Below are 15,186 nucleotides of genomic sequence, written 5' to 3'. Positions count from 1 at the left end.
TTCTTTTTCTTAAAAGTAGGAGAAGAAAGTCCTATGTGAGAAGTTATCCTTTTCATAATCCTATGTGATGGTTATCCTGGCTGCAATGGTTATCCTGGCTGCAATGAGTAATATGAGCATTAGGAGCTCCCCTCCAGGGCTTCTGACTCCATTTTTGGTGAGGGAGGTTTCCTTCACTCATTTTTGCTGGAGTGTCTAGCGTCTGCCATATCCAAGCCCTCACCTATACTAATGCATGTATCCACAGTGAAGACAGAGCTGGAGTCATCTGGACTGCCTTGCTAGGACTGGACCAGGCAGGCTGGCCAGGGTATCCTCCAATAAAAGATACTTGGAAGCCTCAATTACAGCAGAAACTGAGAACCCCGGCTGACAGCAAGTCCCCATGGGCACAGACTATTGCCCATACAACTGACATCTCAGAGGGATGTTCACAGTTTAGGCTCCCTCTACTCTTGAGGCAACGCAGGTTGTTGTGGATGGCCCAAGCTTCCAAAGGCCTGGAGGGACCCAGCTGCCTAAAAGCAACTGAAAGAGTATATACAGCATATGCATGGGCTGCCCAAGTCAGGGTAGTGAGGGACCTACAGCAGGTCAATGTCCAGTGAGGCTGGCTCACAGGGGAGGGGGCACTGTGTATCTGGCACCTGACTAATTTGAAACGCTAACCTACGCATAATCCATATTCCCCTTGAAGGCAGAGCTGGCAGATCTCCACTGCCTTTCCATGACTGGATCAAGCAGGGTGGCCAAGGTGTCCGCCAACAAAAGACAGCTGGGAGCCTTGATTGCTGCAGAAGCCTGGAACCCCAGCAAACAGTAAGTACACATGGGGACTGAATGTCACCTATTTCGATGGCTTCCTCACAGTGATTTTTGGAGGAAGGGGTCCCTACACCTAAGAGGTAATGTAGGTTATTGGGGACGAGAACTAGGTCCACAGGCCTGGAGAGCTCAGACTAGCCAAAGATGACTGACAGGGTGCAGGAGGCGCAGATCAGGCAATGTCAGGCAAGTCCAGGTCAGGCTGTTGGGGGTGCCCGGCCTCTGCCTAATTCTAAGCCTTAACCTACACAATTGTGCATAATCCCTCTGAAAGCTGTGTTGTTTGGAAGGCAAATAATACTCAAAGGCTGACTTTGTCTTTGCCAACAATTCACTGTGCAAATTTCACAAGCCAATAGAATACAAGAGAATGTCTTTTCATTAGCCACTATGGAAATAACATACTCCAAACCAAGGTTGGATTAGTCATACTATTGTTCTAGGCAAGGGGAGATGAAATGTATAAAGTTCAAGTTTAGTTGAGGCGTAATTTTATAGGAGGTGGTACCCAGAAGACAGGTTAGCCATCTTGGAGCTGAAGTCCAGATGCCAGCGCTAAAGTCTCGTGTAGCTAGAACATGTGGCTAGAGCAAGAGCACTGGTGTTGAATGGCGAGATCCCTTCTTTGAAGGGATACCACGTGCCTTTCACCACTGTCGGTAGAAGAGCCGTCTTAACCATGGCAGGAGCTATTTGCCCCTAGGTCTTCAAGAGTCATTTTAGATCAGCAGAGTGTAGCCTTGCCCAGACCAAACACTCTACGATAGTTCTCACAAATTCTCAGTATTTATAGTCTAATGTTCCTTTGCCATAGTCGCTTTGCTTCTTCATATATTTTTATTGATAAACCTGTGACCAGGGCCCCCAGCAGCTGAGCCACTAAGTTATGAGTGAGAACAGATGAGATGACGACATCCTGACACAACTCCATTGTTGCACCAAAACAACTTCACTTCTAAGAACAACTTTTTTTGTCTTTGTCATAAGTAAGTAGATTTAAAATCATGTCAAACCAATACACAACAGTCGATCCTGTGATTTCAAATCACTCTAAAGCTAATACAAATGTCCTGTACAAACCTAAATTCACAAAGATATCAATCCACCCTGTGATCCTACAACACTTACAATATTCATCACAGGTACTAAGTCATATTTGTGCAATATTTCTCCTTTGGCAAACATTCTCTTATATTATAGTTTAATGACCAGTTTAAGCAACCATATTCCTAATGTTATCAATATAAATATAACAAAGCTCTTTAGCATGGTACCATGTCTAATTATAAAGCAACCAAAAGTTAAGCTTCTTAAATGACACAGTTAAATTTCCATACAATTACGTTTCTAAGTAAAGATCATTTTTATAAAGTTCCAGGGGGTGCATGCTTGCACAGCACTATCAAACATGTGGTCAACTGCCATAACACTAGAACTCAAAACTGCCATTATTTTTATAAATGCACATTTTTGTTCTTTTAAATTCCTGCAAGAGTAGTTTGACTTTATTAATCTCACCTTCCAAATACACCTTCACTTTTCTTAAGTTTTCTAATGTGAGATTTATATTACTAATTTTGGAGGCTTGATGTGAAACATGTCTCTGGTTATTTTAAGGGTTCCTTTATCTTCTGCTGAACTTAATTAACATCTTTTTCCTTGTATTGTCTTATTCTTGACCTGTTGTAGTTTTACACAGGTAATGTTCTGTTCCTTATTTTTTCCTTGACTCCAATAGATAAGAGTGAGGTTTGGCTTAGAGCATACTAGCTCTATGTTATATATAACTGGTTGGGGAGGCATCAAAGCCATAGTCATAAGTACTTATACTATAGATATCTTCAAAGATCTAGCAGTAATAAAGGTACTTTGGATTCATTCCAACGATGTATCCTTAGGAACATGTTTTCCTTTTATCATAAGGGGTCTTTCCATAGCCAGTGGGCTCCACTGTCTCTTTTGATATTGGGAAACTGCAATATCATGTTTCCTTACTTAAGTGCCAATATTCTAATTTCATAGTTGTCCAAGGAATAACAGTCATTAGAATGTATTATATCTACTTCTGGTTGGGCTGTTATCTCAGACAGTCAGTATTGACCCAAGATTATAGCTGTCCTAAGAGTACTCCACATATCAGCCATCCCTGACTGTACATTGACAGTGTACATAAAACATATTTTGGGGTTTTTTTAGTGTTGCTATTTTTTAGCATTTTCTCCGGCTGCTTTTTTACTGCCATGTGAAATTTATGTTTTGTAACATAAGGCTAATTGTATCCATCTGTATACCCAATGGACAAAACTGCCACCGCATGTGTGTTAAATTGAGAGCAAAGTTTAAGAATTTAATGTAATTTGATTTGGAATTGAGAAAAAGGGGCTGCCGTTGTTCCTCCACTTAAGCCGCCTACCAGTCCAACAAGGAACCATAAGGCTTTCCTTCCTTTGAGCTATCTGTTTTTGGCATATAAGTTGGATATAAAGGAGCTGGATAAACCCAAGCACAACTTGGGGATTTGCATTTGCCTAGAAAGTCCTACATATTAAATTTTAATGTATAGACTATGATTATAAATTGCAATATGACTGGTATGGATTTATTAACAATGATTTCCACACTCTTGGGGTAGAGATCTGTGATAGGAGACAGTAGCTTGATTATATTACAGAAGATAATGATATGTGTTATGTGCTAAGTTTCCTGGGTGTTCTCTATACACCACATAATGTCCCTGGTTCTTTTAAAGTCTGGGAATAATGTCCATAGATCCATTATTCACTTTCTAGTAGGTGAATATGGGTTAAACAGTATAAATCAGGAGTGTAGTAGATGATCAGTTTTTGGCCTATTTATATTTGAAGATATAATTCCTATTCTGTGTATTCAGCAGCTGCTCTTTTACACTAAAATGCTCACACACAAATCAGGAACTAAATCCAGGTTATTTTCAGAGTCTCTGTGATGTGTCCAAAGCTGCCTCAATTTAGTAGGATAAAAGTACAGAGATGCCCGGGTGGCTCAGTCAGTTGAGCATCTGACTCTTAATTTTGGCTGAGGTCATGTCAGGGTTCATGGGATTGAGCCCCTCATGAGACTCTGCACTGCCAGTGCAGAGCTTGCTTGGGATTCTCTGTGTCCCTTCTCTCTGCCCCTTCCTCTCTCTCTCTCTTTCAGAAATAGATATTTTTTAAAAAAGTAAAAAATTCAGAACCTGGTTGACGAAATATATGTGCTGGGTTATGATACCAAAAGCCAGTTAGTAGTTCAGGCCAATCTTCATCCTCCAAGTCAATGTCTAATAGAGTTGTTGTTCAGAATCCTCGATGGTTCTTGTGGAGATTAAAATGGAGGTCGCCACTGCTTCATCAGCTTCCCTAAGTATTTGGTGTCTCTACTGATTGAAGCTTTCCCGGTGAGTAGATAGTGCTGACAGCGAAGGATGGGGTGCAGAGGCTGCGTTGGTTGATGCCGGTGATGTTGATGAGTCCTCCGTTGCAATAAGGTGACTAGACTAGTGATCTCTGGAGAATGCGGAGGATGTCATAGACAGTGGAGTTGTGCCGGACCAGAAAGTGGCATTCCAGTTCAGAACACTGGCACAGCTCCTATTGCTGGAGCCATCAGAGGAGTATCCATAGCTGTAATGACTATGGTATCCAACAGGGAGCGATAGGCAATGGAGTATGGGCAGCAGGCAGCATGCTGCACTGACCTGTTAGTAATCTTGGTAGGGTTAAAGATGCATCGTGGATTCATGCCTGCAAAATAAAGATAGTTTCCTTGGCATTTTTAATTCCTTCTCGTTCTTGCCACCCAAGGATATCTACCATTATGACGTCCGTTATTGCCTATATTCCCTCTAGCATAGTCGCCCTCCATCTTGCGAGGCTAAATATCAGGCATCTGGTGTCATTACAGTAAAGGTGGTGTTCTTATGCCTGCCATTTTCAGAGTCATCATATTATTTTCTTTAATGTGATGTAATGTAGTTTTTTCTTCAGTCATCCAGTAGGTTGTATTGATGGCAGGTACCATAATTTCCCTAGTACTATATATATATACCATTATGTTTTTTTAAAATGTTTTCCTTCTAGTTTAGATTCTGGAGTTTGTTGGTCTCATCTGTAGAGGTGCTTGCAATGTTAATGCGATAGGAGTTTTTCCATTCTTTCCATATTTATGGTTTAGAGATCTTGCCACCTCCCAGACTGGTTTCGTCCAAGCTTTTATATCAGGCTTATTAGTCAGCTTCTGCTTGAGTAAGCCATTGCACCTTTCATTTGACCCAGACATGGTTGGGCTTGTAGGTGTAAGTCCTTTGTATCTTACTATGCTTTGTTCTTAGCCCATTCTTGTACTTGCTTTCCTTTGCAGTGGGGCCCCTGATTTAATTGGGATACCATAGCAAGCAATCCTGATTTCTAAAGCTCTGTTGGTAGATTTCTGATCATTTTTCCTGCAAGGATAGAGTAATCCTATTCCTGACCATGTGTCTACAAAGTGCATGCATAATTTGTTCTCTGGTACAGATAAGGGTCCTATACAATCATTTGTATAATCTGGAAGGGTCTGCTGCTTCTTTGACCTTACAGAGTATTCATTAGTGACCTTCACACTTTAAACTTTCAGCAATTCCCACATTTCTTAATTTGAAAGTGGAGGTATTTGGTAGGTATATACATATTTATTTTCCTAATCATGTCCTAGTGCTTTGTGTCCCAGCATGATTTGTTTGGCGATATGTGCCCATGCAATGATCCAATCAATTGGCATATTTGTGTGCTCAGGTTTTATGTTCCATTGTTCTGCTTGTTTATATATGGTTGTGTTTTGAATTGGTTTCCTCCTTAGTCGTGAATCATTGTATTTTTGTTAAATTTTGGGAATTTGGGCCTCTTTTTAAAAAAAAATTTTTTTAATGTTTATTTATTTTTGAGACAGAGAGAGACAGAGCATGAACAGGGGAGGGGCAGAGAGAGAGGGAGACACAGAATCCGAAACAGGCTCCAGGCTCCGAGCTGCCAGCACAGAGCCGACGCGGGGCTCGAACTCACAGACCGTGAGATCATGACCCGAGCCGAAGTCGGATGCTTAACCGACCAAGCCACCCAGGTGCCCCGGGCCTCTTAGTTTTCCTAGTGAGTTTGTCTATCTGGTCATTAAGTTTTGGTACTTGAGCCTTGTCTTTCTGATATGCCGAGACATGTGTGATGAACATGAAGACGTCAGCCAGTGCTATTTTCTGCCATATCCTTACTCCATATGTTCATATTTCCTATTTTCCAGTCATTTCCCCACCACGTTCCTGACCAAAGGGCTATTCCAACAGCTATTTCCCATGGGTCTGAGAAAGATATAGGTCATTCTGATTTTCTTTAACAGATTGTTCATCAGTTAGTTTTATGGCCATTAATTCAGCATATTGTGCTGATTTTCTCAAGCCTGAATCTGTCAGGGTTAGACCATCATCAGTCCTCAAGGCCACTGGCTGCTAGCATTCTCCAGATGGTGTCATGGAGGCTGATGTGTTGTATAAACCAGGCATTACTGGGTGCCAGGGACCAGCGCAGTCCCCATTGCCCAACTGCTGGAGCGTGGATAGGCTTGCCCTCAGGAATTCTGGCAAGTCCACTATTGGCATAGTGGAGATTTTCTCAGTTCACACAAAGCTGACCCTCAACCTGTTTGTCCTGCTTGGAAATATACCATTTCCATGTTAGGACTTTATGGTCAGGGGTCTGTTTTACCCATTCCAGAATAGGCTGTTGTAGCTTAGGTGTAATTAGTTTACTTTCTGTCAGTGGTTCTGAATTTTGTAGGGCTCATAGAGTACCTGGGTAAGCCTTTTAACTGGTTGGTGTCTGTTGTCGGACCACAGGAACTTCTTAGTCCAAAATACAGTTGGGTAATACTTGGGGGTCCTGTGGTGTTTTAGTCCATAGTGGTGTTTTAGTCCAAACCCTTGTGAGTATAGGCACTCTGGTTTATATCCAGAGCCCTCATGAGATGGTATTGTAAGTTCTGACAGCATTTTTGAAATAAAGACTGCCTCATGGGTCTCCATCTAAATTCCCTACTCTTCCTATTTATTTCAAAAATGTGTTTTAATATCTTCAGATGTGGTATGTGCTATTTCCAATATCCAAAAAGTCCTATCAGTTTCTGAGCTGCTGAGTTTGTGGTACAAATGAAGCGCAATCTAGCTTGTCTGTGACTGGGTCTCATATATTCTGCCTTCAGAAGACCTAGAAATTTCAGTGTAGTGTCCCTGTATGTTACTTTGGTCAGTTGTCCATCCTGTGAGTGTAAAGATTTCAATTAATTCTATAGTGACTCTAGTCTGTTCTTCCAAGTTATCACCACAAGTAAATGTGTCATCAATATAGGAAATGCTGGTTTGTGTGTGTTGTTTTCCTGAAAAACCTGGATGTTTTGTGTTAGAAAGTTGTGGGCTATTACTGGTCTCTTGTGTTAATCTTGTGGTAACCTAGTAAACTGATATTGTCTGCCTTCCCAATGAATGCAGTCATGGATTGGCTCTCCTCATCAATTAGAATAGCAAAGAACATGTCAGATAAGTCTATCACCATGTAATAAGTCCCGATCCAGTGGTGATACTGATTAGGATAATGCCTAAATCTAGGAGTACTTCCTCAATTTTGAGAGAGTATTTGTTTAACTTCTTCTAATCTACTGTAAGTCTATATGATCGATCTGGCTTTTTAACAGGCCAGATTGGATTGTTAATTGCAAAATATGGGGATGATAATTTGTTCCTTTAGGGGTTCCTGAATGTTTCTCTTAATTTTTATATGTCCTATTACATCTAGTCCAAGAATGTTTTCTAAATCGGGACCAATAAGGCATTTATCCATAATGAGTGATCTATCACATTGTTAGGAATCTATGTACCATTGTCCCTGGGGTTAATTTTCACCTTAATCCTTCAACTAATTCCTTTTTATTGTTAAAGTTTTCTAAATTAGTAGGATAGCCTAGTATAATGGTACTTAGAACCCTATCTCTAACAACATAGTGATATATGTAGCATTTTTACTTACGAAGTGGTTTCTATTGAAATGGCCAGTATAACTTGAGTGACTGTCACCAGCTTGGGCCAAGAGACAGAGACTGCCCAGACTCTAGGGGGTTTGCTCTCCTCTGGCTACCAATGGCTTGTCTATTAATAGAATTAAGTTTTTTAAATGGGGTAACTATTCACAATAAATGGGTCAGTGGGTCTATACATAGGTTTAGTTTTCTTAGGTCTATTTACTCTAAAAGGTGGTTGTTTCCATTTCTCTGACACTGCACATGCATATTTTCTGGGGTTTCTCTTTGGGTTTCTATCTTCATAATTTGTTATAAAGAGTGGTAGTCTAAATGGCTTAGGTGGCCAAATGGGTCTTGCATATTTAGTTCTAAATGACCTATTTTGATTGCATCTATGTACATTAGGTGTAGGCCTGTTTTGTTGATAAACATGAGTGTTAAAGCCTTTATTTTGACTTAGTTCCTCAGCTGTTCTTATCAAATCAATCAGTTATCCTTTGTTTCTGGAACCTGAAAATACTATAATGCTTTTCTGTCCTATGGGGGCTCAGCTTTTAAACTGATCTTTTCAATTTTTTCTGTTGCTTCCACATATATTGGTGAGAGTGTCCCCTATCATGAATCACAGTTAATAATCCTAATTTTATTATTATATTAGTAGATTCTCCTGTTCTCAATGGATATGCTTTTAGGGATAAATATATTAGGTAGAGGCCATCTTAATCTCCAGGTTGCTGCTAATCACAGATCTTCGTAAATCAGTATTTTTTCTCCAAATATTCAAAGGTGTCAAGTGGTAATGGGTCCAAGTTGCATAATATCTGCTCCTGTGAGAATAAAGTTTTGTCTTCTTTTGGGCCATGAATCTAATATTCACTGGGTTTCTGTGTCCAAATCAGTTTGTTGGAACTCCATTCCAATTTTTGTCATTTTTTTTTTTTTTTTGTCTAGTAAAGCTCTCTTCAGTGACTCTGATTTATCCCATATTATCATTTGTTTTAGTTTTGTGTATTTTCATGGGCCCAGCTTCTAGTAGGTTAAGTTACCAAGGTCAAATGGGTTAAAATCATCATCACTCCTGGGTATGAATTGTTGCCCTTAGGAGCAAAGGGGTCTGGGTTTCTTCCTACCCTGGATATTAATTTTTGTGCCACTACTTTTCCTTTCTGCCTATTGCCATCTATTTACTTAATGCTTCTAAGAACACTGGAATGTTTTCCTTAGTTGCTGTTTCTTTCTTTCTTTTTCTCTTATTCTTTTTTCTTTTTCTTTTTTTTTTTTTTTGGTGTTTCTTGTGCCTTATTTTAGAAATCCTTCCCTACCTTGAAATAAGATAGTTTTTTTATATTAAATTTAATAATGAAAATAAACTTCCGTGCAACAGTGAACACTATAATAAAATATAAGCTGTCAGATACAGGCTTTGTAAAAACCTTTTTCAAAAGATCAAAAAGATCAGAGTCCAAATCTTTTTACATGTCAGTTACACTCATTATCAGAGAATCTATGCTTTTTCCCTTGTGTGGAATACAACCTTCATATTTCCAGGTTCTATGTTTGTGTGGATCTATGACTGGGTCTCTGTGTTGCTGCATAACACTGCTTATTGTGATTCTTCTTCAAAGTTAATTCTAGTAAGACAGTTTACCATTGACCGAGGTATGTACAAAGTGAGGAGACGTTCCCTAGCATGTATTATAAAGCTATATAATGGTTTTGGCTATTCTTGGCTCTCTACTCTTCCACGTGAATTTTATTTTTTTTTATTTTAATTCCAGTATAGTTAATATACAGTGTTATATTAGTTTCGGGTGTACAATATAGTCAGTCAACCAAATCCATACATCACCAATGCTCATCATGACAAGTGCACTCCTTAATCCCCATCACTTATTTCACCCATCCCCCACACCAACCTCTGTTCTCAACAGTTAAGAGTATGTTTCTTGGCTTGCCTCTTTTTCACCCCTTTGTTTTGTTTCTTAAATTCCACATATGAGTGAAATCATATGGTATTTGTCTTTCTCTGACTTCTTTCGTTTAGCATTACACTGTCTAGCTCCACCCATGTCATTGCAAATGGCAAAAATTTCATTCTTTTTTATGACTAAATAATATCCCACTGTGTGTGTGTACACACACACACACACACACACACACACACACACACCACATTGTCTTTATCAATTCATCAGTCAATAGATACTTGGGCTGCTTCCATAGTTTGGCTATTGTAAATAATGCTGCTATAAACATATGTCTCTGAATTAGTGTTTTCATATTCTTTAGGTACTCAGTAGTGTGATTACTGGATCATAGGATCCTTCTATTTTTGACGAAAATCCATACAGTTTTCCACATTGGCTAGACCAGTTTGCATTACCATCAACAGTGCAAGAGTGTTTCTTTGTTTCCACATCTTTGCCAACACTTGCTGTGTGTTTTATTTTAGCCATTCTGACAGGTGTGAGGTGACATCTCAATGTAGTTTTGAGTTTGCATTTTCCTGATGATGAGTGATGTTGAGCATCTTTTCATGTGTCTGTTGGCCTTCTGAATGTCTTCTTTGGAGAAATGCCTGTTCATTCCTTCCGCCCAGTTTTTATTGGATTGTTTTTTGGGTATTGAGTTATAGAAATTCTTTATATATTTTGGATACTAACCCTTTATTAGATGTGTCATTTGCAAATATCTTCTCCTTTTCAGTAGGTTGCCCTTTAATTTTATTGTTTCCTGTACTGTGTAGAAGCTTATTTTGATGTAGTGAATAGTTTATTTTTGCTTTTATGTCTCTTGCCTCAAGAGACATAGCTAGAAAAATGTTTCCATGGCCAGTATCAAAGACATTGTCGCCTGTGCTCTCTCCTAGTATTTTTATGGTTTCAGGTCTCACATTTAGGTCTTTGATCCATTTTGAGTTTGTTTTTGTGGTATGGTATAAGAAAATGGTCCAGTTTCCCTAACATCATTTGCTAAGAAGACTGTCTTTTTACCATTCCATATTCTTTCCTGCATTTTTGAAGACCAACTGATCATACAATTGTGGGTTTATTTCTGGGTTTTCTTTCTTGTTCTATTGATCTATGGATCTATTTTTGTGCCAGTATCATACTATAGCTTTGCAATATAACTCTGTGAACAATGCTTTTAGTATTTTGACAGAGATTGCATTAAATCTGTAGATTGCTTTGGATAGTATAGACATTTCAACAGTATTTGTTCTTCTAATCCATGAACATGGAATGGTTTTCCATTTCTTTGTGTCTTCTTCAATTTCTTACATCAATGTTTTATATTTTTCAGAGTACAGGTCTTTTACCTCTTTGGTTAGATTTATTCCTATTTTATTATTTTTGGTGAAATTGTAAATGGAATTTTTTTCTTAATTTCTATTCTTCATTATTGCATAGTAATGCAACAGATTTCTGCACTTTGATTTTGCATCCTGCAACTTTACAAAATTCATTTATCAGTTATAGTAGTTCTTTTGTGAAGTCTTTTGGACTTTCTATATCTAGTATTAGGTTATTTGCAAATAGTGAAGTTTGAATTCTTCCTTGCATCTGCCTTTTATTTCTTTTCATCTTATTACTGTGGCTAGGACACCCAGTACTATGTCAAATAAAAGTGATGAAAGTAGACATCCTTGTCTTGTTCCTGACCTTAGGGGGCAAGTTTTCCATTTTTCCCTCATTGAGTATGATGTTCACTGTGTGTTTTTTATATATGCTGAGCATGGAGCCTGCTTAAGATCTTCTCTCTTTTTCTGCCCCTCTCCCCCATTCATGCTCTCTCTTTAAACAAAAAAAAACTTTAAAATAAAAATTTAAAAAAGCATATAAAATCTACTTATCTAAGTATTACTACTTCAGCTCTCTTTTGACATCATTTGCATGATAAATGTCTCTCCATCCCCTCACTTTCAGTATGCAGGTGTCTTAAGGTCTAAAATGAGTTTTCTATAGGCAGCATATAGTTGGGTCTCTTTCTTTCTTTTATCCACCTGTCACCCTGTCTTTTGGAGTGTTTAGTCCATTTACATTGAAAGTAATGATTGATAGAGTGCACCGTGTCTAAGGGCTTGTGAGTGTTGCATTGACTGGTAGCTCCACCACAGTGGACCTGCCCTCTGCTCTCACCAGCTGAGCCATGGTCAGGCCCAGGCAGCTCTGCAAGGTGGTAGCCAGTGGAAGTCATAGGGACAATACATGCCTGGAGTTGGGAGCCTCCTCCAGCTAATGGACCAGATTTGGAGCAGTAGGAGATAAGCGGAACTTGTTGAAGCTGAACCTGAAGCTAAACAGGAAATCCTTGAAAACAAAGATGTGGTTGTTCAACACCTTCATTTTGATAGACTTGGAAGAACTAAGGATGATGTCATCATACGTGAAATTGGAGGCCTTTTTAAGGTAAAAACCTCATTGAGGTGATGTGGAAATCTCGCAAATCCTGTGAAAAATTGCTTCACCTAGGAATATTAGGCAAGTGAATGTTTTGATTAATATATGACAAAGTGATGATGCACTTCCAAATGCACTAGACATTACCTTTGAAATAAGCCAGATTAAGGAGATTAATGGAAGATTAATGGAAGACCAGTCACACCATCAAGTGGGAGGGCATGTGGTGAGAGCTGGGCTGCTTCAGGAGGATGGCACCCTTTACTGTCAGGAAGGAATGTGGACACTCACTGAAGTCATGAAGCAATGGTCATCAACTGTTGGAACTCCTCCATCTTGCCAAGAGGAGGTACTTTGCTGAAAGTTCACCAGGAACTGGCAGGCTACACCACAGGGGACATAAGCTTCATAAAAGAAGATTTCAAGCTTCAGTTGAATAAACAACTCATATTCGATTCAGTTTTTTCAGAATCTCTTTGGGGTGGGATGTTGGTGCCCATTGGCAATAAACCACCAAGTATTGCTGACACGTTTTACCTTGGAGGACCGACAAGTGTATGTGGGTTCAGTATGCACAGCATTGGGTCAGAGTGAAGGAGAATACGGAGTGGAGAAGCATACTAGGCCAGCAACCTACACCTGTATACCCCATTATTTTTCCAGCCAGGCCAGCATGGTTTCAGAGAACTACAGACTACACTTCTTTCTCGATGTGGGAACCTCTGCCACCTCAACTATAAGGAGGGTCCCAAGACTCATATTCATAAGCTGGCTGAGTGCATTTGCTAGTGTCATGGTGCCAGGATTGTCCCCAGGCTTGGCAACAACTTGGCTGGCACTTATTTACTGTGTCCCCATGGGTATGCAGAAGGGTGACAGGATATGTGATGGCATCTAATTAGAAGCCGGGATAAGGTTCCTGTAGCTGACACGTGTCCTTTACACCCTACAGGAAGAGCTCTGGAACTTGGGCAGCAGTGAGTCACTCAGTGCCACACACTTTCTAAGTAAACACATCTGAGTCATTCTTTGCAGTCCTTATGGTAAACCATGTCAATAAATGTTAAAGACAAAACAAAAATTAACTATTGATATGTATTTATTGCCATTTTATCCCTTGTTTTGTGATTGTTTCTGAAGTTTTTCTTTCATCCTTTCCTTCTCTCTTTCACAGTTTGCTTGTTCAGTGATATATTTGGATTTCTTTCTATTTATTCTTTGCATATCTATTAGAGGTTATTTTTGGCTGCCATTAGGTTTGTATATAACATCTTATGCATATAGCAGTCTATAATTTGATGGTCATTTAAGTTTGGAACCATTCTTTACTCCTCTCCTCCCCAAATATTATGTCTATGATGCCATGATTTACATCTCTTTGTGAGTTCCTTAGCTGATTTTTTACAGAAATATTCATTTTTCTACTTTTGTGTTTCCTACTTTAACATTGTCACTTTGAAGAAAACACCAAAACAGTCCTCTTTAATATCTCTTGCAGGACTGGTTTAGTGGTCATGAACTCCTTTGGGTTTTGTTTTTCGGAGAAACTCTTTATCTCCCCTATTCCAAATGATAGCCTTGCTGGATAGAGTTTTCTTGGCTGCAGGTTTTTCCTATTTGGCGTGTTGAATATATCATGCCACTCCCTTCTAGCTTGCAAAGTTTCTGCTGAAAAATTCACTGATAGCCTTATGGAGTTTCCCTTGTATGCAATGGTCTTCCTTAGTCTTGCTGCTTTTATTTTTTTTATCACTATATTTTGCCACTATAATTACAATATGTCTTGGTGCGGATCTGCTTTTGATTTTGTTGGGGGTTCTCTGTGCCTCCTGGATCTGGATATCTGTTTCCTTCCCCAGATGAAGGAAGTTTTCAGCTATTATTTCTTTAAATATATTTTCTTCCCCCTTTTCTCTTGCTGCTTCTTCTGAGATCCCTATAATACAAATGTTATTATATTTGATGGGGTCACTGAATTCCCTATGTCTATTCTTGTTTTGTGTAGTTCTTTTTTTCCTCTTTTGTTCAGCTTGATTACTTTCTATCACTCTGTATTTTAGGTCATTAATTTGTTCCTCTGCTTCTTCTAGGCTGCTATTCATTCCATTGAGCATGTTTCTCATTTTTATTGAAACTTTATTTTTTTTTTTAATTTAAATCCAAGTTAGTTAACTTACAGTGCAATAATTTCAGGAACAGAATTTAGTGATTCATCACTTACCTATAAAACCCAGTGCTGATCCCAACAAGTGTCCTCCTTATTGCCCCTCATCCCTTTAGCCCTTCCCTCCACCCAACACCCCACCAGCAATCCTCCCTCTCTGTTTTTATATTATTTTTGCTTCCCTTCCCTTATGTTCATCTGTTTCATATTTTAAATTCCACATATGAATGAAATAATATGATATTTGTCTTTCTCTGGCTTATTTTGCTTAGCATAATACACTCTAGTTCCATCCGCGTAGTTGCAAATGGCAAGATTTCATTCTATTTGATCACTGAGTAATACTGCATTCTGTATATACATCTTATGCATATATCTTTATCCGTTCATCAATGGACATTTGGGTTTTTTCCATACTTTGGCTGTTGTTGATAGTACTGCTATAAACATTGGGGTATATATGCCCCTTCAAATCCGCACTCCATATCCTTTGGATAATTACCTAGTAGTGCAATTGCTGGGTCATAGGATAGTTCTATTTTCAATTTTTTTAGGAACCTCCATACTGTTTTCCAGAGTGGCTGCACCAGCTTGCATTCCCACCAGCAGTGCAAAAGAGTTCCTCTTTCTCCGCATTCCTGCAAATATCTGTTATTGCCTGAGTTGTTAATTTTAGCCATTCTGACATGTGTGAAATGGTATCTCAATGTGGCTTTAATTTGCATTTCCCTGATGGTGAAT

General features: G+C 39.0%; 1 long non-coding RNA gene and 1 pseudogene across 3 annotated transcripts in view; one reads left to right on the top strand and one right to left on the bottom strand.

The window, feature by feature from the left end:
* Positions 1-4,591, bottom strand: part of LOC122212339 — a 48,039-nt gene extending 43,448 nt beyond the window's left edge. Inside the window, exon 1 of one of the 3 annotated variants that reach the window (XR_006199105.1) lies at positions 4,040-4,591. This is a non-coding gene — a long non-coding RNA (uncharacterized LOC122212339). The remainder of the gene's footprint in view (positions 1-4,039) is intronic. The other 2 variants (XR_006199106.1, XR_006199104.1) reach the window with 2 other exon arrangements.
* A 4,951-nt stretch (positions 4,592-9,542) lies between these two features.
* Positions 9,543-13,206, top strand: LOC122211535 (annotated as a pseudogene).
* The last annotated feature ends 1,980 nt before the right edge of the window (positions 13,207-15,186 follow it).

Source organism: Panthera leo, chromosome F3, assembly GCF_018350215.1.
Source record: "Panthera leo isolate Ple1 chromosome F3, P.leo_Ple1_pat1.1, whole genome shotgun sequence".
Lineage (NCBI taxonomy): Eukaryota > Metazoa > Chordata > Mammalia > Carnivora > Felidae > Panthera > Panthera leo.
The sequence above is the reverse complement of the archived record's forward strand: the minus strand, read 5'-3'. Positions and strand labels throughout refer to the sequence as shown.